Source organism: Emydura macquarii, unplaced genomic scaffold (assembly GCF_026122565.2).
Source record: "Emydura macquarii macquarii isolate MOO-44397 ecotype Brisbane River unplaced genomic scaffold, CSIRO-AGI_Emac_v2 contig_1253, whole genome shotgun sequence".
Taxonomy (NCBI): domain Eukaryota; kingdom Metazoa; phylum Chordata; order Testudines; family Chelidae; genus Emydura; species Emydura macquarii.
In genome coordinates this window covers 83,406,446-83,428,906 of record NW_027131390.1, presented here as the reverse complement: position 1 = coordinate 83,428,906, position 22,461 = coordinate 83,406,446, and the positions used below count along the sequence as shown (strand labels likewise).

Genomic DNA, 22,461 nt, shown 5'->3' with positions numbered 1-22,461 from the left:
CTTTTCACCCTGCATCCTTGATCCAAAAACCTCTCCCCAGGTTTCTTCCAAAGTCAGACACCATGTTTCCAACTACTCCTTCAGGCTGTCTCTAAGGCCTGGTCTGCGCTTAAAACTTAAGTCAACATAGCTATGGCCCTCAGGTGTGTGAAAAATCCACATTCCTGAGCACTGTAGCTATGCCAGCCTAAATCCCTGGTGTAGACACAGCTATGGTCACTTGGGGAGGTGGAGGTCCTACGGCAACAGAACGCGCCCCACACCCCCAGGTGGTAACTGTCGTGTGTGTCTACAGAAGGGGGTTACGGTGGCATGGCTCTAGTGCTGTAGCTATGTTCTTATAATGCCCTAGTACAGACATGGCCCGAGTCTTTCCTATGATTTTGTCTGTTCTGCCCCACACACACACACTCACACACACACACACACACACACACACACACACACACACAAAACTCACTCACCTCCCCATACTCAGCAAAATGGCGGGTTCACATCCCACTTTTATCTTAGGTGGAGGTTTATCCTGGTTATGGCCTGGCACATATGCTAGCATCCAGCATCTCATCCTGTAAAATCAGCTAAGAGATGAGCCAGTAAACACAAACCAGAATGCAAAAGAACCTCTGAAACAGCACAAGATTCCTAAATGAGAGATTACCTAATGAGTGGACTACTACAGACACTATTCACTATTTCGCTATTGTGAAATTGTGCTATTGCACAACACAACAGGTAGTAATGTAATAACATTTTGAAAATTGAAAGTTTTGTTTGGGATTTCACATGTATTAATAGTAGATAGTGACCTACAATTCATGAGTATGGTTTTCACAATTCTCCTTGATATACCAATTCAAGGCCTTACTATGGACAATCAGACTGGTTATCAGAAAAGTCAGTATAATTAGCAAAGGACCTGATTTTCAAAAAGCCATTGCATATTCGAGGGATCCATAACTGGCATTGTTATAGTGTTGCAGTGCTCCTCATAACGGCTTAGTCCACCACACAGACATATATGGGAAATAAGGTTGTTGGTTTTTTTTATGTCCCAGAAGCTAACAAGCTTTGTGAGCCAAAGACAAATTAATCCTGAAGCAGTTATAATAGAACTATATGCCAGCAGACTAGAACCAGAAAATATTAGAATAAGGGCTCCAAATGGTTCCCCTGTTATAAACAGAAAGTGGCTGTTGACCTGCCAAGGTAACAGCTGTATCATCCACACCAGTGTCACATATCATAACAACCAGGGAGATATGGTCTTACATGAAGACCAGAAGACCATTAGGGCATGTCTACACTGCAGTTAAACTTCTGTGGCTAGCCCACATCAGGTGACTCGGTCTCATGATGCAATACTTCTGTGTAGATATTTGGGCTCAGGCTAGAGTCAGGGCTTTGGGACACTCTCCCCATGGGAGCTTCAGCCTGCGCCAAATGTCTACACTGCAATTTTAAAACCCCACAGCCCCGGTCTGAGTGAGCTGACACTGGCCAGCCAGAGGAGTTTGATTGCAGTGCATACCCTTAAGGACTGGCCCCCTATTTCTTGGGCCAGAATACAACTGACCTGGCTCCAGTGCTGACAGAAACACACACACAATGATAAATAGCAGGAAGAGTAGATGGCTTCAGGTGTTAGATCCACAAAGGCCAACCAGGCCTCCAGAGAAAAAACTGTTCCAAGACCAAGAAGAGGCTGGCTGAACAGATAGCTATCAGCATTCAGAGATTGTGGTTTCTGATAGACACATGAGAAGATTATTCTGTCTTTATAAGCCTCTCAAGGGATTCAGGTTATCTGAACTCTTTATTAATTGGTTGTTTTAGTCTATCATGGTCATTTTCAGTTGATATTATGTTGAACCTGGCCTTGTTACTGTTATTTCCTGGCAGAAGAGTTATATTTGCTTTTTAAAAAAAAAATAAAGAGGGAAAATGAAATAACGTGTTCCAGTGTCCACTGGGGTCAGTAAATAATGAACCAGGACAAGCAACAGATGTATTTACCTCTGGTAACTGTGACCTAGAAAAAGTTTAATAGATTTTAGGGCCAGAAGGGACCATTTATGATCCACTAGTCTGACCTCTTGCTTAACAAAGGCCAAAGAACCTCCCCCAGTAATTTCTACATCAAGCCCATAAATTCTATTTGGGCTACAGAATATCTTTTGGAAAGCTATCCAGCCTTTATTTAAAGACTTTAAGGGAATGGAGAATCCACCATGTCCCTAGACAGGTTTTTCTGATGGTTAATCATCATCACTGTTAAAACATTGGCCTTATTTCTTGTCTGAATCTGTTTTGCTTCAGCTTCCAATGATTGGATCTCATTGCACCTTTTTTCCTGTTAGATTAAAGAAATTGCTATTATCAGAAATCTCTTTCCCATGTAGATATTTGTAGATCATGATCAAGTCACCTATTAATCTTCCCTTGGACACACTAGATCATGCTTTATACCGAGAGATTTAGTTTCCATAACTCTAAACGTTCTTGAAGCTCTTTTGTGACACCTTTTCACTTTGTCAACATCTTTTTTGAAGATTGGACACCAGAACTGGACACAGTATTCAAGTAATGGTGTTACTAGTGTATATAGAGGTAATACCAATTCCCTATTTCTACTTGATAGTCCCCTTCTTATACATCCCATGCCCATATTCCCTCTCCTAGCTACAGCATTCCACTGGAAGGTCACATTCAGTTGATTTTCTACCATTAACCCTAAGACTTTCAGTGTCATTATATTACAGGACACAGTTTCCCAGATTGTAAATGTGATCAACATTCTTTTTTGGTAGATGCATAAACTTGCATCTGGATGTAGATGTGCCCCATAATATGTTGATTCCCTATTTACAATTGCTTTTTGAGACCTCAGAATGTCATGTGAAACTAAAATCTAAGACTATTATGTCAACACAGTTACCCACATCAACCAAACTTGTAGATCTCATAAATAGAAATATATCAAAGTGATTAGGGACAGTCAATAAAGACCAATTTCTTCCCAGTACTCTTGCATACCACCCTTTTATTATAATCCTTTGAGAGACAGATGTCTCTGTAATGACATTTGGCAGCACCCATCTCCATATGGAAAATGTGTGCAGCTATCCACCACTGCATAATAAATGACAACTTTTCTTTACAAACTGTAAAATCTTGCCATTAGTTTTTATTCAGTATTCCCATTAGCTAGACTTGGAATTCCACATGCAGAATGGTACTGGGATTTAGCATATAATATTTTAGGATGGCAATATCATGAAGATAGAAAGATATGTGGATTTGATTTTGCCACTTTCAAAACTCAAAAGCAAGCGTAACCAAATATGCTAGAATTCCTCCCCCGCCACTCAAAAAAAAAAATAAAAAAAATCACCTTTTGGGATTAAACAAATGTTTTAAGATGAAAAATTTCAGATGGTTCGAAAGTGAATTTGTTTGATAAAGCTGAAGAGGAAATTGGACCTTAGCCTTAACTAAAGCTTTCAGTGGAAGCTATAAAAAAATATCACTCATCCACCACTGAACTGCAGTCCCCTCACACAGAATATGGCAGATGATCAGTGCTAGTCAGGCTACACAACAGTTTTTAAAAGAAGCATAGTCGTTTCAGTTGGGAACAATATACAGGTCTACAGATTGCACCAGTGACCAAATGACTTTTCATGGTGAAAAGCTGAAGTAATGCAAACACTTAACTGTGTCCTGTAAAGGCAGACAGATGGAAGTTTTTTGTTTGGTGAATTCGCCAGGACTGACAACAGTAGCAGCATTGAAGAACAGCTTTTCAGCCAGCCAGAAAGTTTATTTTCAAGTTTATTTAAGTTCAAGCAATGAATTTCAATTTTTCTAAGAAAAAAAGTCTAATCTCCCTGGCATATACAGTATCATCTGAATATTCCACATATAATTTCACTTCATTGCTCCCTGTCTATTTGAGCTTTTTTTTTTTTTTGAAAGCTGCAATTACATAAACAGAGAGCCTCCCACACGCTGACTGATGGAAAAATACATATTAATTCCAGACATGCTGTGGGTGTTTTGTACTTTTTTTTTTTTTTTTTTATAGCAAGCTTCTTATTTGTCAGAAAATATTAAATACTGTCTAAAATAGCAATAACGCAAAAATGTGTAATGGTAGCAACTGTCATCCTCATTCACTGATTTGTTTAGTTCTATTATTTCTTGTTGTGTTATATTAAGGGACAGATCATGAAACTACTACTGTACAAAAAAAAATAATTTTCCTCCTCAAATATTTGCAGATATTCTGTTTACAAAATGAGCTATGAGGTATTTTGATATTTCAGTTTATTTGCTTGTGAGGATCTGATCAATTAAATGAGACAGAAATACATCACTGTCACATGGCAGTAAAGGATGCATGTCTTTGACAAATTATCTCTGCAAATTCTTACAGATTTAGGGCCCAAACTTAATTGACACTGGGGAAAATCAGGAGCAATTCCACTAATGTCAATCCAGTTGCACTGGTATAAAAATGGTAGAAGTGAGAGGACAATAAGACAGTTTTTAAACTGGACTTATTAAAAAAAAAAAAAAAATTTATGGGAAATGACTGTTGATCATAAACTCACAGACCCAGATTCACAGCTGGTATATATCAGGATAGCTCCAATGGCAGGTACTGATTTATACCAGCCGAGGACCTGGTCTACATAGTGTTCTAAACAAAATGAATCACATTCTGAAATTCTTCCTTGGCTATTAAGACCATATTCAGGCAAAGCTCTCATTGGCCAAGTGAAAATAAGAAATATATTTTTGTTAGGGAAGTTTTTATTTGTAATTCTGGGTGAATGTGTTGGCTTTTCACGAGTAGGCTAGTCCAGCACAGTATAATCTTGCACTACATGTACTGTAGACTGGCCATAGATTTTATTTTCATTACACTACATTATCATAAGATATATTGATACTAAACTCAGACAATGTTGATAAGATATAATAGAAATACAGATGGAGACACATGATTTGCCCTGCCAAACAACTGCTGTTTTTCACCATAGAGATGCTTGCATTTCAGTGATAGGAGAAGTGATGGCTCCTGTGTAAAATTTATCTCACCCACTGAGGATACTAACATAACATTATGCTGGTATTTCACTTTTTCCAATGTCTCTGTTGTGTCTGCCATCATACTCCTTATTGTGGTGCACTTTCATACTTCACTAGACTCTAAAACCTTAGACAAAAAAAAAAAAGACACAAAGAAGAAAGGAAAACTAGAAAGGAAAAAGCTAATGGCCAGTTTGGCAACTGCTTTTGTTACAGACCCCTCCCAGGCTCTGCTCTTACCTATATGAGGAATTTAAGAAAAATGCCGCCACCACCACTTTATCTGTACTGACATTCTTCTGCCGAGCAGCAATGGGGGAACCCTCAAAAGATACTTCCAGACGCATGTGCAGTGAGAGCCTGAAGGACAAACCCTTTGCAGCTCATAATACCAGTGGTCGTCATTCACATTCCATTTCTTACTCTTTAAGAATCAGATTGTGATGACATTGGTCATGCCAAGCAGTATCTTTCTCTATCCGAAGTTTCATCGAAGTACATGGTATTGTTCCAGAGTAATGTGCTAGCAAAAGTAGCACAATTTGGACCTATATAAATAAACTTGAAATACTTTCTGTAGAACAGTCTATTCCTTGATATTATGTTAGATGTCTGACAGCTGGTCAGAAAACCTAATAGCTACAGCCAATCATTCTTGAGTAATTTCTTTAGAAACCAAACTTAAATCTAATCCTGCACTTTGAGTCTCAACATTTTCATAATAAAAACTTGGAACCTTCATTCAGCATTAAGACCAAAGTTATACCAAACTTCAGTAATTTCAATTTTCCATAGACCTACAGAATCTATTCAGAATTTAAGATGACCTGTTCTGGTGTCTCTGAATAGGCATGAATATCTGTGACAGCTGGTCACAGATTAGGTCTTCTGGGTTCCACAAAATTGCCTTAGTTAACCAAAATGACACCAGCCAGCCCAACAGGTAAAGAATAAAGTAGAACAAAATGCACTGGTTTTGCTTTGAAATTTGCCTCTTGTTATATGGGTTGAAGTGAGATTAAAACTCCATGAAAGGCAAATGGAAATGAATTGATCATAAAAATGTTATTTGAAACCAAAACCAGTGAGTGTCAGACAGTTCAAGTGATCCACTTATTTGGGAATATTTTGCTGGTGTTTGGATAGGCTGGAAATTTCAATGCTGGACAACCTCCACTGTAATATTACAGCAGTAATAATACCCTCAATAGGGAACACTAATTGCTTTAGGTCCTACCTTTCCAAAAGGAATGGTAATTCCTTCCTACTTGCATCTACCATAATTATGAATAGCTTGCATTAGGAAGTGAAATCTGCAACTAGCTCTTCATTCACACATTAACAAAAGAATAAAATATTTATTATATCAACTAAACACATTGACTGCAAGTGCTTTTCTGATTAGCAAAAAAATTCCTTCCTAAGCAGTCATCAGAAAGTAAGATCTCTGCTTGAATTTTGCCCTTGATCTTTGCACACAACTCCCATTTATCTCAATGAGAAAAGTCTGTGTTCTTAACAGGATTAAAGTATTGTTCCAAAGGCCTGATTCTCGTCATTCTACCTGTATAAACAGAAGTAATTCAGCTGAAACCAGCAAAGTTTCACTACTGTGAAAGAAGAAATCAGGCATTAAAAGTTACATTAAAAGTTTAGAAATCTTAACTGTCTGGAGAATTACAGAAAATAGAGTTTGAGAATCTTAAGACTCTTTGAAACAAGTTAATATCTAACCATGTAGCAAGCAGTTCAAGAAGAAATTATGAGCTCTAATGTCAAATGTCTTTGTGATGGTAGCCACTTTGCATCATGACTAGACAACCTCACCTTCCACCCACATTTATAAAAAACCAACCAAAAAAACCCACAATATAAATATTTGGGTTTCATTTTTTTTTAAATCACCAAAATAAAAGCAATGCAAACTAAAGTTCCTTTTATCCATCTGTGTAATTGTTAAAAATTTTAAAAGACAGCTAACTTCTTTAATGTCACCTTTTTCGTGCTGGTTGTTCTATCTGGGGTGGGGTGGGGGGGGGGAGGGGCGAAAAAACATAAGTGATTCACTCATTCTTCTGCAACCTTTTCTCACTTCACCCTTTTTATTTTCAAGAGGTAATGCACTAAAATAACATTTTTTAAAAATAATTTTGTAAAACATGGAGACGTTATGTTTCACAGTAAAAGCAATTTTCTTTATTTTCATTTCTCTGAACTCTGTGCATTTAATTTTTTTAAATGAGTGACTAAATTTTTTTTACTTAGATCTACTACAGAGTACTCCAAAAGTTAAAACCATAAATCCAGTAAAGCTGGAATAACCTTTTTTCATTCTCATTTTCCTTTTATGTTTGACTTCCTGGCAACCCAGGATATCAGTCACACTGTTTGAGGAATCAAATCTTATTGCATCCTTCTACTTAAAATTTTACCTGATTTTACAATATGGAATAATGAGGGATAATTTAAAGCAAACACATAAGGCTTTTTGTTGTTGTTGGCAATGACACTACAGTGGCAAATTACTTAAAGGTCCCTTGAGGCCCTACAATTATACAGAGCACCAGGATTAAGTTTTTAAAGAATGCATGTTGAAACATTCTATAAATTCTGCAGTTTAGAGAAATTTGAAGTACATCCTGAACTTCTCAAATGTTGTCATTAACATAATCCAGAGTGTAAATCTGCCAGTGCCTGAGCAAGACAAAGTTTCTTCATGTTCACCCCACCCTATTTTCCTGTGAGTCTGAGCCCCACATATCGGGCCCAGTAAAAGTCTCCGTATACTGAAAAATAAAACAAAACCAAAAGAGAAAAGCTGTTTGGTTCTCAGAATCTTCCAGACCAATAATTTATAATTGCAGAAGTCCATTTTTCCCCCTCTTTAATCATAGGGTTAGTTTTTAAAAAAAGTAAAGGCAGTCAGGTTCTCTATATGATATTGGCTGGTAGATAATTCAATTATTGTAGAAAATTATTTTAAACATTAAGATGCACAAAGTTCAGTTTTTCTCTTTTTCTGCTACTATCACACAAGCTATTGATAAGATGTCTAAATTTATTGCAGAATAATTCTGCAGGAAAAGAGATAAAAGGTTCCTGAATAAAATATGAGGCGAGAGCTGTAAATTGTAGCAATGCATATCATTTCATTCAAATGTAGGAAGCAATTACCATCTGCTATACTCATCAGTTCCCTCCTTTATGACTTAATTATATGTTTAATGCTATCAGATCAAGGAAAGGGCACAATAGATGAATGAGTGAGAGAAATAGAAAAGATTCAGCAACAAGACAAAAGGCAGATGAAAAGTAACCGAAGAACAGAACTGATTTCATTTGTTGGGAGAGAAGTTAATTTAAATAGTATATTCTATCATCTCCTGTGCTGTGCTGAGATAATATAAATCATGTGTTTGTGAATTTGCTTCATACAATTTTAACAAAAGCATTCAAGTTTCTGAAAACCTAGGGTCTGCAGGTTTTGATTTATTTATGAAATGAGTAACATTTACAAAGAAAGAGTAGTGACTGACAACCAAAGCATTTAAATTATTATTAACAGTACTTTGCTATGCAAGTATTAGATGACAGAAGAAAAGCTGACAAGCTCTTCTTGTTCTTTTCTTATCTGGTTTTAAACATCTACAAAGATCATATGCCAGGCTCTAATAAATAACTACAGTACCCTGCTTACGCACAATACTACTTGAGAAGTGTTCCCACTCCTTCTATTCCTTGTGTCTACTGAAAACTTCAAACGAGTTTAAAAAAAATAGAACCTCGTATCATAAAGAGTCTTCCACCTCCTCCTCCTCCTCTTAAATGTTTTTACGCAAATATAATACATGTGATAATGAAAGAGTGCTAGATTAACTGCAAATTGTGGGGTTTTATCCACAATTTGTTATGGGTTGGGTGAAAACACCCTTGAGGCTGATAGGTGTGAAGAGTGAGGGGGGGGATTTGATAGAGGCCTGCAACTACTTGAATGGGGGTTCCATGGAGAATGGATCTCAGTGGTGGCCCATGACGGAACTAGGAGCAATGGTCCCACGTTGCACTGGGGGAGGTCTAGGTTGGATATTAGGAAAATCCTTTTCACTAGGAGGGATGTGAAGTACTGGAATGGGTTTCCTAGGGAGGTTGTAGAATATCCATTCTTAGAGGTTTTCAAGGCCCGCTTGACAAAGCCCTAGCTGGGATGAATTAGTTGGGGTTGGTCCTACTTTGAGCAGGAGGTTGGACTAGATTACCTCCTGTGGTCCCTTCCAACCATAATCTTCTATGAGTCTAACTCACCCTTCACTTAACTTAACTGTAAACATAAATCCCATGTAAGACAGAAGGAATGTGTGAATTTGCCCAAGATTGTTTTTGAGCTGAGCAGTGTTTTGGGTAGGTGTGTGGGGGATACCGACAGAGGTCACAGACAAGAACAGAGAGAGAGAGGCAGAGGAAAAAAGGCAAAAAAAGCCAAGCAGAAACCTGTAAACACACCATGAATGACACTGGAAAATGCTAGAAAGTTTTGGGGTCTGGTCGGCTAAAGAGGCTTGGGGGCTGTAAGTTACGAAACTACTCCTTTTGATCTTGGTTCCTTCTGCATTCAGAGATGCAGGACTTTGTATATTCCCTGTAAACAAACAGCACTGCATGAAAGAAAAAACAGTTGACTATCACTAATTTCTGCTTCCAACAGGAACATCTCCTGTGTCCCAAACTTTGATTAACTGCTCAGGTCAAAAAGGGACAACAATGTTTATAGCAGTGCAGTAGTAGTGCAAGCTTTCCCATGCAGGTTTGTTAATAGATCTTGTCCTGAAAAGAACCCTACTTTAGGGTTGAGAAGGTAGTTCACTCTCTCTGGCTATTTAGTCATTCTGTTCTGGACTGTTACCCGGGGTTCCAGCCGTATTGCTGGGTAGCGTACCCTACTCACTAAGAACTGTATGGATAATACCAACAAAACACATACTGAACAGCTCCCAGGCCATGTTGTTCAGTTACTTCGACTAACCATCTGGCCAGATTGGACCCTGCGAACTAAAGATGAAAAGTTTTCTACCACATAAATCAATCCTCTGAGCCAGAATATCTAGCCTGATTTAAAAAAAAAAAAAAAAAAAAAAAAAAACCCCAAAAAACGGCTAACACACTTATGGGTAATATGGTATGAAAGAGGCTCTTTCAATTATTTTTTAAAATGATTTATTCCTGCTTTAACAGATTTTTGTTTAAATAACTTATGTGGCATTTTACTCTAGGTTTATATTTCTACAGATTCAGTGGGGAAGGAGTTGTTTTTTTGTTTTTGTTTGTTTGGTTGGGTTTTTTTTGTTTTTTTTTTTGCGCGCAGTTTTAAGACATCTCAGCTGTTGTATTATAGTTGAGGAGACAGTTTCACAGGTTGCTAAAACTTTACTATCTTTTAAAGGTCCAGCCTCCAAATATCTTTATTTTCTTCAAAATATAATTTGATTTACTTAAACAGAATCCTTCATTTGAAGATCTCAATATGCTTTAAAATATGTATTAAATAATTATTGTTACTCATTGGGCTCAATTCTCATGACCACCAAGGTCCCTTTTCATCTCTCTGGCAGTGTAAAATGGCCTCAAGGTGGGTGTAAATATGAAGATCACTTTACACTGCTAGAACAACGCAAAGGAGCATTGGTGTAAATGAGAATCAGGCTCACTGTGCGTTAGTTCACCCATGTACAGAGAGGTTAACTGACTTTCTAAATGTCAAACTATGACTCAGTAGCAGGGCTGGGAATAAAACCCTGATTTCCTGCCTTCCGGTCCTCTGCTCTAAGCATCATATATGTCACTAAAAATCAGCTCCAGTGCTGCAGAACAATGGGAGAACACAAAATATACATTGTATAAATATGATACATGCTGGCTGATTTCACAAATGACAGTAAATATCCTTAGAGAGGAGACTGAATAACTCATTTGTGTCTGCAACAACAGGGAAAGACCTCTCCTCTCCCCACTCGCAGAGAGAAATATCCTAACAGAGATCATTCTTCATGTATCACTTAAATGCCACAATTTGGTTCTCTTTCCATTTACAGCTAGCACTTTGGTTTTTGGAATTGGATGTTTACTCCACTCAAAATATAAAAGGTAACATTTTTATACTGTTATTTAGTCACAAGTTAATTCTTAAAACAAGCTGAAAAGAAGCAAGCAATGTTATAAAATGTGCCAAAACAACTCTTCCATTATAAATTCTCTCTCTCAAATGTCTGTCTGATACTCAAATTCACAACCTATAAAAATCCCTTTTAGTCTCATTAGATATTGCAAACAAGTTACCTAACTTGCTGTCAGACCAGTTAGAAAAATGTGTGTGTGGCGAGTCTCAGGAATTTCAGCTCCAAAAGTAGTATTTACGAAAGTTATAGCTACCTGAAAATAGGATCTTAGGGCTAGACTCTGTCGTAGCCTTTTAAATTTCAGCGGATAGATGTTCCCTGCTCTTATTTGGGACAGGACCAGGGCCAGATTAATGAGACTGGATGCCCAGGTCTAATGTTTTTCTGAGGCTCCCTTTTCGTGACATTTTTAATGAAAGCAAAACAAAAATACCCAGTTTATGATAAACAACTAATGTTATTACTGAATAAACACAAAAAAACTAAGACAATGAACAGGTTATATAATGTTTTTTGTTTATCCAGACAATAAGAGTCAAATGTGTTTAAACTCTCATCTTATGATGTTTAAGTGCCACGGATTCAGTTATTGTATCCTCGAACAACAGGGCATGAAGTAAATCCGTTCAGTTGACATGATAGCAGGAGGCTTATTTTAAGGTTTGTTTCTACCATAGTTGATTGAAGATGATTTTGGATTAAAGCAAACTCAGAGAATGATTGCTTTACTTCATAGATTTTTAAGACCAGAAGGGACCACTGTGATCATCCAGTCTGACTTTCATAACACAGGCCATAGAATTTCCCCAATATAATTTCTAGAGCACATCATTTATTTAAAAATGGTCAGTGATGGAGAATCCATCACACTGAGAGCTAATGTTCAGGTGATTATCCACTATGACCCCAAATCTTTTTCAGAGTCACTGCTTCCCAGGATAGAGTCCCCCATCCTGTAAGTATGGTCTACATTCTTTGTTCCTAGTTGTATACATTTACATTTAGCTGAATTAAAACATATTGTTTGCTTGTGCCCAGTTTACCAAGCGATCTATATCACTCTGCATCAGTGACTTGTCCTCTTCATTATTTACCACTCACCCAATTTGTGTGTCATCTGCAAACTTTATTAGCGATGATTTTTCTTCTTTTTCCAGGTCATTAATAAAGATGTTAAATAGCATAGTGCTAAGAACTGATCCCTGCAGGACCCCCCTAGAAACACACACGCGTGATGACAGTTCCCCATTTACAAATTATATTGAGATCCAGTTTTCAATCCATTTAATGTGTGCCATGTTAATTTTATACATTAAGAAACTAAAACGATAACATTTATAAATGAAAATATCATGCGGCGCCAAATCATATGCCATAAAAAAAGGTAATAGTGTTGACAAAATTTACTTTATCAAACTTGTAATCTCATCAAGAAAAGGTATCAAGTTCCATAAACCCATGTTGATTTGCATTAATTACATTACCCTCCTTTAGTCCATTATTCATTGAGTCCTATATCAGCTGCTCCATTATCTTGCCCAGGATCGATAAAACAATTGGCACATTAGCTTTCTTCCAGTCTTCCAGATCTTCCCAAGAGCTTCACAACTGGCAATGGGTGCAGTCAAATATAGTCTCAACACAATGAAAATATGCAAGACAACATTACTCAGATCTTTGTCATGCAAAAAGGTGATGATTCCAGTAGCACTCTTCTGCTGCATAATCATTATATCTTAGGTGGAAAATGGATACATTTTGGTGAAAAGCTCAGGCTCTAGATCATTGGGGTGAGCGTCAAGCAATTCCTCAGTGCATGTTTCATTTCATCTTCACTTCATACTTGAACAAGAGACGTAAGGAAGCCAAACCTTGTGGATAGTTTAGCATAACATTCACTTCTTTTCAGTTCCAAACTTAACTTGTCAGGGATAACATAAAAGCAGTACACCTTAAATTACCTTCTTCCTTGAAGTATAGTGTCACTTTCGCCATCTGGAAATTTTTGCTTTTTAATATGTCCAAATGCTTTCTGATGAGACCCATCAACATCACTTCTCAAATGTTTTTGCTTGCTCTTCAAAATTGTCAAACTGAGACCATACGCTTATGACAAACCCTTGCAATGAAGTCAGCAAATCAATAGCAACAACAAGATGCAGACCTGACTTTTGAAGCTTTACACTAATTTTGTTAAAACTTTCTAGCATCACTTTCCATAAGATACTCATCAATGCAGTTTCCAGTTGGCACATTTTCTTATACAACAATCATGCTTTCCTTTGAGTTTCACCAGTTTCATCGGCATTGTTCATTGTTTCTTTTAAGCAATGCTGAATGCCCTCATAGTTCACTACAATCATTTTACAAGATTCAGCATGACAGGACCATCTCAGATCTGACAAGGATTTTAGGGCAAGGACAGTTCCTTGTTCACTCTTGGTAAAATTGTTGCACAGAAGCTGCCATGACGGGGGCAATTTCACTTTCAGAAATACATATTTCTGAACAAATCTAAAAATGTTTATGGCTTCCATGCAAGAATCGATGCAGCAAGTTCCAACTAAATTCAGAGAATGAGCTGTGCCTTGCAAGTACTCAGCTAGTGGGTTTAGTCTTTTTATCAGACCTTGAAGAGCTTCATTACTTTTCAGCTTCCTTACTTGCATTATTATATGACTGGCCTCTGCAGTTTTCAATGGCAATGTCATTTGTGTCCAATAAAGACTGCAGTCTGGAAGAGCGACTTGCCCATGTGGCTTTCAATCAGTATGGAGCCGGCAAAACACTCATATGCAGCATCATGTAAGCAGCATAGTAAAATGACAGATAACTGATCAACATGAGCGATATCAAGAGTTGAATCTACTATCAAAGAGTTGTATTTCACCTGTTTGACTTCAGTTACAATGAATTCCAAAACCATATTCTCTTAGCTCAATGAACTCATCACAGATTGTTTTTGACAAGTAGGATACATGACCTTTCCATTTGTTCCCATAGCATTTAATATGCTCACTTAGAAACAGGTCAAATTCAGTGATGGCTTCAAGAATACCTAGATAATTTGCATTCTATGGAGAGCTGATACATTTCTTGCTGAACATGGTGTAGCATTTAAAGAAAGGGAGGAAGTTAATTGTCACAATATGCCTTAAAACTTCATTCTAGTAAGCAGTTTGAATTAGAAGCAGCTGTACCATCTCCCTGTCAATGAGATGCTTGCCTTGTGAGTGTGCTAACCATGCAACTATGGCATTGTGATGTTCCACATTGTTTTCATGAGAACAAGTCTTCTCCTCTACTTTTTTCCCAGTTGAAAAGCCTGAGGTTACAAAGGTGCTAAGATTGTTAGGAGATTAGAAGAGTTTGCACACAAACCACAATACTACTCTTGTGGATTTAGAATACATCAGCCAATGCCTCTGATAACATTCTCCACTTGGTAGATATTCTAAAAGAAGTTGTGAGAGATACCATTTGACGTTTGTACTGCCACTCAGAAGCTATAAATTTGTCATTGTGATTCTGACACTAGAGCACATCTTTCTTGATAAACTGGGCACAAAATTCCTGTTATCAAAGAAGGCTATTTAGCTAGATCTTGTTTGACACTAACAGCAACATTATCTTCTTTATCACTACTATTCTGTCTGCCTTCTGAATGGGCAAGTGGTAGGAAAAGTGGGTCATCCCTTTCATCACATTTGTCCTGAATTTCCAAAATGTTTGCCTTTTCTTCTGCCCTCTCCTCAGAGAACAGGTTCATGTCCATATAGTCACTTTAACATTTTTTGAGAAAGATGATCCAGCATCTCTGAAGATGATTCTGACGCAGTACAAGCAGAAAAATAGTTTGGGTAACTTGCTTACAGTTTTCTCTCTAACTTAGCTTTCCTTTTCACTGCTCCACTTGAAAGTTGTCAACCGAACATCTAGGTGCAGGCTTGCCGACAGGGGGGCAAGAGAGGCAATTGCCCAGGGGCCTGGTGATTTAAAAGGGCCCACATGGGGAGGCCCTCCACACACACCCTTCCCCCAAGGCCCTTGCTTTTCGTGCTCTGCCCCTCCCCTGAGCTGAGCTTATTTATTATGTTCCATGCAGCTTCCTGGGTGGTTGAGGAGGTGATATCTGCTACTCAGCTTCCCGGTTCCCTTGAATAGCCCAGGGAGATTACTAATGAACCTGGGAAACTGAGTAGCAGATACCATTGCCTCAGCTGCCTGGGAACCTGCAGGGCGCATAGTAAAAACTTCCAGCAGAAGCTCACTCAGACCTCAGCCATCCCTATCCCTTTCTAGGGGGAGACCATTGACTTATCTGCCCTGGGGACTGGAATTGCTGTTGGTGGGCCTGTCTAGGTGAAGTGTGTTTAAAATAATACTAAAGGAGGACTGTGCAGTTTGGCCATTAGCAACCAGCAATTAGTGCTGCCAATTTGCACCTCCTCCACCAGCAACTGAAACTCTGAAAAAAAATTAAACTTTAACTGTGAAAGCTTAAGAAACTGGGACGAAAATCAGTGTCAGCAGGGGGAGTAAATTATTTTTTGTTCTTTCCTTTTTAGTGTTAGCACGAACATGATCAAAATCTCCCTTGTATATATTGCAAGGATTGGAGGGCCCCGAGAAAAGCAGAGGCCCAGCGCTGCGGCCCACTTAATTCAGCACTGGACGGGACTTGGCTCTAAAAATGAAATGGCTATTTACACCTTAACTCTAGTGGCATAACTCTCAATACCAAACAAAGACTTCAAAGATTATCAGTTTATTATCTGTCCTGAATAAGAGGCAGCACATGAGCTAATTGGGAGGAATTGTGATTTTGAGAGTCAGAGTTACTTCTCTGGCTCTTCATACTTCAGAGGAGAACTAATTTGCTACTGGTCTGTATAAGAAGTAGATTCCACCACCTTCTGTGCTGACTAAACTGTGTGGGCCAACACATGGGAAGAGGAACATGGTCAAAGCCAAAGGTGGTCAAATCCCCACCCTTACTAGCCCAATCTCACCCACCTGCATTGGGAGGGAAATAGTGATTCAATAGTGTTATGACCTGCAATGAGGATAATCCGCACAGAGGATAAAGCAAAACACAATCCCACCCTAAATCAGCAACCTTTTATTGCTGCTTTTAGGTTTCGTTAAGAATTACTTTTAACATCAGCTCCTTCCTGGACTTCTTCTTCAGGCTAGATTGTGTCTGTTCATTATGGGATCCACCTGCATTCAGCACCCTCCCTCTACAGGCCCCCACAAGCAGGGAACTGCACTTGCACCGCCACATATCACTGGTACCAGTGATAATAGTACCCTTTATTGACTGAAAAATGAAGAAGAGATGTGCACAACAATAGAGGCTGTCAATTAGGACTGTGGCAATGGCCATCGTAAATATTTTTAACATTAATGGGATTTATACAAACATGCACCGATGAGAACAGACACCAGTCAGAGTATGTCAGAGTACCTCTTTTCCTCAGACACCTAAAGCAGGTTTTTCCTGACATTTCAAAAGGGTAAATGTTTAATTTAAATACACTTTAGCTAGGTCTAGTTTGTATGAGGTTGTTTTGACAAAACATTATGACACCCACATAAAACCTGGTAAATGGGTTAAAAAGAGGGCCTGATTCTGAGAAGCAGGGACACAGCTCAATAGTCCTATAGGGTACCCCACAAGCAGACAGTCAGTCATGCAGTGTATTTCAGTTGAGCGCCAAGGCTGATCACAAACAGAGCAGCATTCAACCTCTGACAGGTATAGGTCACTGACGTACGCTGCCTCTGAATAGCTCACAATACTGGATTACATGCCACAGATAAAACATTTTCAGTCCTCAGTAGTTTCAGAATTGTAATCTGCAAATTGAATTTGGCAAATAACCACAAAGTTCTAATTTCAGTTTTAGCATTAAGAAAACTGGCCCTTACTTTCAGACATCAAATTGCTTAAGAGTTCCTGTCACTGACAAAATAATGGCCTTAAAAATGATGGTATTGTTTACTGTGGATAATGAACAAGGAAATACAAAAATTAAGCATAATGCTGTCAGCAAACATCCATAGCTCAGAAGTTTGTTCATGGGCTCATTCTTTTTTCCACTTCCATTTTGCCCCTTACCTTTCTTTTCTTTAAGTTTCTAGAACAGATAATTAATAGGAGGAACTACATCCACACACCTAAGAAATTCAGGGAATTTTGCTCTGGGTGGTGGATAGCTTAGCTAATCTGGGCTATTTCCATTCTGCGATAAAGCAGAGTTTGAATAACTGGAATTTTCACATGCCTTTGTAGAGATTGATTTTATGATTTGTCTGCTCCGGGGTGAGCTGTCTGCCTCCATAGCCACAGAGCTGTGTTTTGAGGGGACCAGTTCTAAGACTCTGCTAGTAGTTCAGATGTATTTTGCACTCTGGACTATAAAATTCAAGCTGGACTCACATTCTCCTAGGCTAGTGAAAGAAGGCAGGAATTAGCTGGCTAGCTGTTTTTAAGAAAGCTATTGTAAAGCCCCAGTTCAAGAAACCTTCTCTTGATGTTGACAGTCTTACTATTAACTTAATTTGGGAAAGACGATTGATTATGTTGTAGCAATATGTGGAGTCTTCAGATTTCTTTGTGCTTTATCGATTGAGTTTTAGGCCTGCACATGGGACAAAAGCCTGAGTAGGTTTAGTGATGAAATAGGATAATGCATCTTTGCTAATTTCCTTAGATGTTATCTGCCTTTGACATCACGAGATATTGTTCAGATGCCTACAGATCCTACCATGACTGGACTGCATTGCTTTTGAGTAGCTCCAAACTTTTGTTTGAGTGGTCCCAGACAGTAGTTTTTGGGCAATTTCTCATCTGACCCCAGAGCTCTCTCATATGGGGTACTGCAGTGGTCCATTTTATCTTTCTTCCTGTTTGTTGTGTACCCAAAGTCCCGAGGGGGGGTTAGTAAGGAGAACTGGGCAGTGGTGTCTTCATTATGCTGACAATACCCTGCTTTAGATGTCCATCTTATCTGACCCAGCTGGTGCATAGAAGAGAATGACTCAGTGCCTAAATGTAACTGAAACTTAGATGAGAACTAGCTTGCTGAGGCTGCACACCAAGACTGAAAGAATGATGGCAGCTTGGAGGAAGCAACTGGAAGGATTTTAGAACCCTGGACTGAGTGCATCTACTTTGTGTACCACCACTTCACAAGGCAGGAGTCTAATTCAACCTGAAGCTACTCCTAAATGCTTAATTAGCAACTGTAGCCAAGAGTGCTTTTTTCCAATCTGTGCCTGGCAAAAGGAGTGTGAGACCTTTTCTTTTAGATGCAGACCTTGGTACAGTTATCCATGCCCATTGACTAGAATATGCTAATGATTCTACATAGGGCCAGATGATCAGACCCCCAAGAAACTGAAGTTAGTGCAGAAGCTCAGGGCAGCCTGCTTACTTAAGAGTTTATATGCCCTGCATTGTGAGGTGTGACTGCAGCATGTTTAGATATACCTGTGCTAGCTTTACCCACGCTGACATAGCTAAAAATAGCCATGTAGACACAGCAGCATGGGTCTCAGTGCGGCTAGTGATGTGAATATGCACCTAGAGTCCCCAGCATGTTTCTACAGCCCGTGCTGATGCCCATGCTGCTGTGTTTTCACTGCTGTCTCTTAAGCCATGCTAGTGCAGATATGGCTTCCTGAACCTCAGTCATACCTGAGATTTTATTTGTTGTGTTCTGGTTTTTAGCTTCTGCAAACAGTGATGGTTCTCACAGTCACACAGAGAAAAGTAAACGCAGTACAGGATACATGTATAACCCTTCCATTCTCAACCCCAATGGATGTTAAATGTACTTGCAGATGAAACAAAGGAAAAAAGGTCATATCTAGCAAATACTACTGGTGCACACAAGCGGCCCGACTGGTGTACAGCCTGTACTCAGAGTAAAAATGTTTCTGTAATTTGTATTTTTGGGTTTTGCCTGCCCACCCATACAATTCTAATACCTTGTCCAAGACATGGCCAGTTTGAGCTCTTCTGATGAGATCTGGTTATGGAGTGATTGTATCTGAGGTGAGTTCCAGCAAATGATTATTTAGGGGAGAAAAGGCCCATCTTTGTCCTCTCTCCTTTTTTCCCCTCAGACTCATTTCTCCTGCACAGGGTCACAGAGACAGGAGAACACCTCTGCCTACATCTTAGATGTTCCGCTAGTTCTTCTTCCTTAGATCCCTAGAAGAAAAGATGGTTTTGGCGTCACTCCTCTGTTCCTTCCTTTCTGTCCCACCAGCAGATTGCAGTTATCTCCCCAGTGCAGGGGGAGGCTGCAAGTATAATGAAGAAGAGTTATCAGGCATTGTGGGGGTGTGGGAGACACAGTTCACCTCAGAAAATGGCTGTTACTCTTCTTAGTGAGTGATCTCTCCCATTCCTTTTCTCTAGTTCACTGACTCCATATGTTGCGTTAAGCCTGATTTCCTAAGATGGTGTAGGGTGGCTCTTTCCTAACAGGACAGGATCCTGTCAGAGATGACTGGGTAGGCTGTAGCTCAGGCAGAAACAATTTTTGTTCAGGTCTGATATTGTGGCAGAAGACCATTTGCTGCTTGAGTTTTACAACAGTATATTGACTCCAAACATGAATAGGGATAAATACAGTACATCCGTCATGCTGGCAGCAAGTACTACAATTTAGGCTGCAAAACAGTTGTATAATTCTCTGTTTTCACATGCTCATCACTTTCTCAAACATTGTTTTTGGTTGACGTTTCCCTTGCTTAGTCTTTCTTCAGACATAAGGGCAGTGTATATCTATGTATTCCCAGTCTAACTAGCTACCTATCCATCCATCTCAGTTCAAAGAACCTTTGACTGGGGTATCTATGTGCCAATAAATCCCTTTTCTGGCACATTTACAGTGAAATTTTCAAAAACAATCAGCATTGATCTAATTCTGCTCCATGGAAGTCAATAGACTTTTGGAAATTCTGTTATTAACTCTTAATTTTTATATGTCATTTAAAAAAGGTATTTGGGTAATTGATTAATTACTCTAGTATCCATGCCAATGCATAATTGGCTTTCCCTGCATTTGGTATAGTTTCTCTCTCTGTGTGTACTAAAGTCAGCATACAGTTTATACCTTTGGCTAAACTAAAATTGGAACCTTATGCAGGCATTTAATTGTGCATCTGGTTTAATACTGTATTATGTTGATGCTAGAAAGACCTAGCCTGAGACAAACTGCTACTTGTCAACAATTAGCACTTTAGAAGCAAATCTAGAGCAAACAGCCAGGAATAGAAAGTCATATGAGGTAAGAAAATTAAGCTGGGCCTATACAATCATTAAGAACTTACTACAGATAAGCAAATGAATTTTAAAACTAGTATGGTGTATTATTGAGAACCAGTGTAAAAATGTAAGGACGGGATGAGTTTGAAAAGACTGACTCCAGCAAATAAGCTGACTGCTGCATTATTAATCAGCTGAAATTACAATTAAGATCACTTCCTATTTGGGTAACACTTTACACAGGCAAAGCACTGTAAAAATATTAACTAATAGACTATCAAAATACCCCTGTGAGGCAGAGAATGAGTATTATCCCATTTTACAGACAGAGAAATTGAAGCACATATGTGAAAAGACTTGCCTGAAGTCATACAGTGAGTAGTAGCTGAAACAGAATTAGAATTCAGGACTTCTCAACTCCTAACCCTCAGGTCTTTACTAGTAAATTCATTCTCTACTCATTCCTGAAAGATTAAAAAAAATCCACAGACATTTTACCTAAGAAGGACTGATTGTATGTTATTTATATAAGAAATACCTACATTAAACTCTTGCCACTTCACAGAGCTAAGTCACACAGTAATCTCATACCATACTTAACATCATTCACATACTTTAAAAAAGCTTATGTCATAAATAAACAAGCCCTCTAACTAAGTGATCATGACAATTGCTCTGGATCAAATCTAGTATATTCCCCAACTACAACCTCCCCAAATACCTGAGAGAAAAGGTTGGTTTTCCAGAATGCCCTAGACTTAGGTAGATCAAGGAATGCCAGGAGTTACAAGCTAAAAGCCATTGCCTGAGAACTCCTTGCTAACCGCCTCCCTTTTAAGCCAATGGGGCTCCAGCACAAGTGCCTCTACTGATAGCAACTGCAGCAGTATGGCATTGAGAGGCAGACAGTCTTACAGGTGACTTGATCCAAACTGTGAAGAGTTTTATATGTTAAAACACAATACTTTGAACCCCACCTGGAAACCTTTTGGCAGCCTATGCAGATTATAGCACTCTTGTGTGATGTACTCCCTGCATGATGCTCCATTAATAAACAGGCAGCCACATTCTGCACAAGCTGCATTTTCCAAATGGCTTTAAGGTGTAGCCCCATGTAGTGCCCACTGCAGTAATCTATCCTTAAATGGGATTACATATTCAGGTATTTTGTTGAAGTGCCTCTCCTTCATAGATACATTCCTGCTTCAGCTGACATTCACGGGACTGGGAAATTTGCCATGGATTGCAATGGGAACAGGATTGGGTTTCCTCCAGATGTAGTATGTTGTTTTTGCTGAAGCTATCGTATCTGAAAATAAAGGGGTAGGTTGCTTATTTCTGTGACTCAAAATATATACAAATCCCAGGTGTCTGCCTGTCTGTGGTTAAACGCTTAGCAGTCAAGTCAATAATGATCATGAAAATAATGATCACCTAGAAGATTATCCATACACTACTAAAATATGAGTAACCACTGTATTGCTTCAGTCCCGAAAAACTATCAAAGCCCTGTCTTAGTATTATACTGTCCATCCCTTACATTTGTTAACTTCCCTCCTCCTGCCCCCACAGGATCATCTGCATTTGTCTCCTCATTAGAAAGCACCTCAAACATCAGATCCAAACTGCTGGTTATTTTATAAACTATTGTGGGCTTGTTTGTGCCTCTTGTAGTCAGAACCATGCAAAATTAAGGACAAGCTGCTCCACTTCAGCAGCAGGGCCTGGAGTTGTTGTGCAAGGTAGAAAGAGATTGGGCTGCTGGGGTGAGAATGGCAAGAGGTGCCCCCCAGCACTATGTTTTAAAAGATGTAAAGAGTGCTCCTTCCAAGGCAAACCTCCCTGCTTCTTCCGTCATCCTCTCCTCACTTCCTTGAGGCCATTACCGCTACTGGCTTGCCCTTGCAT

General features: G+C 38.9%; 1 long non-coding RNA gene across 1 annotated transcript in view; it reads right to left on the bottom strand.

Moving 5' to 3' along the window:
• Positions 1-21,334, bottom strand: part of LOC137154190 (uncharacterized) — a 69,008-nt gene extending 47,674 nt beyond the window's left edge. The window contains exon 1 of the long non-coding RNA XR_010920133.1: positions 21,275-21,334. This is a non-coding gene — a long non-coding RNA (uncharacterized lncRNA). The remainder of the gene's footprint in view (positions 1-21,274) is intronic.
• Positions 21,335-22,461: the final 1,127 nt, after the last annotated feature.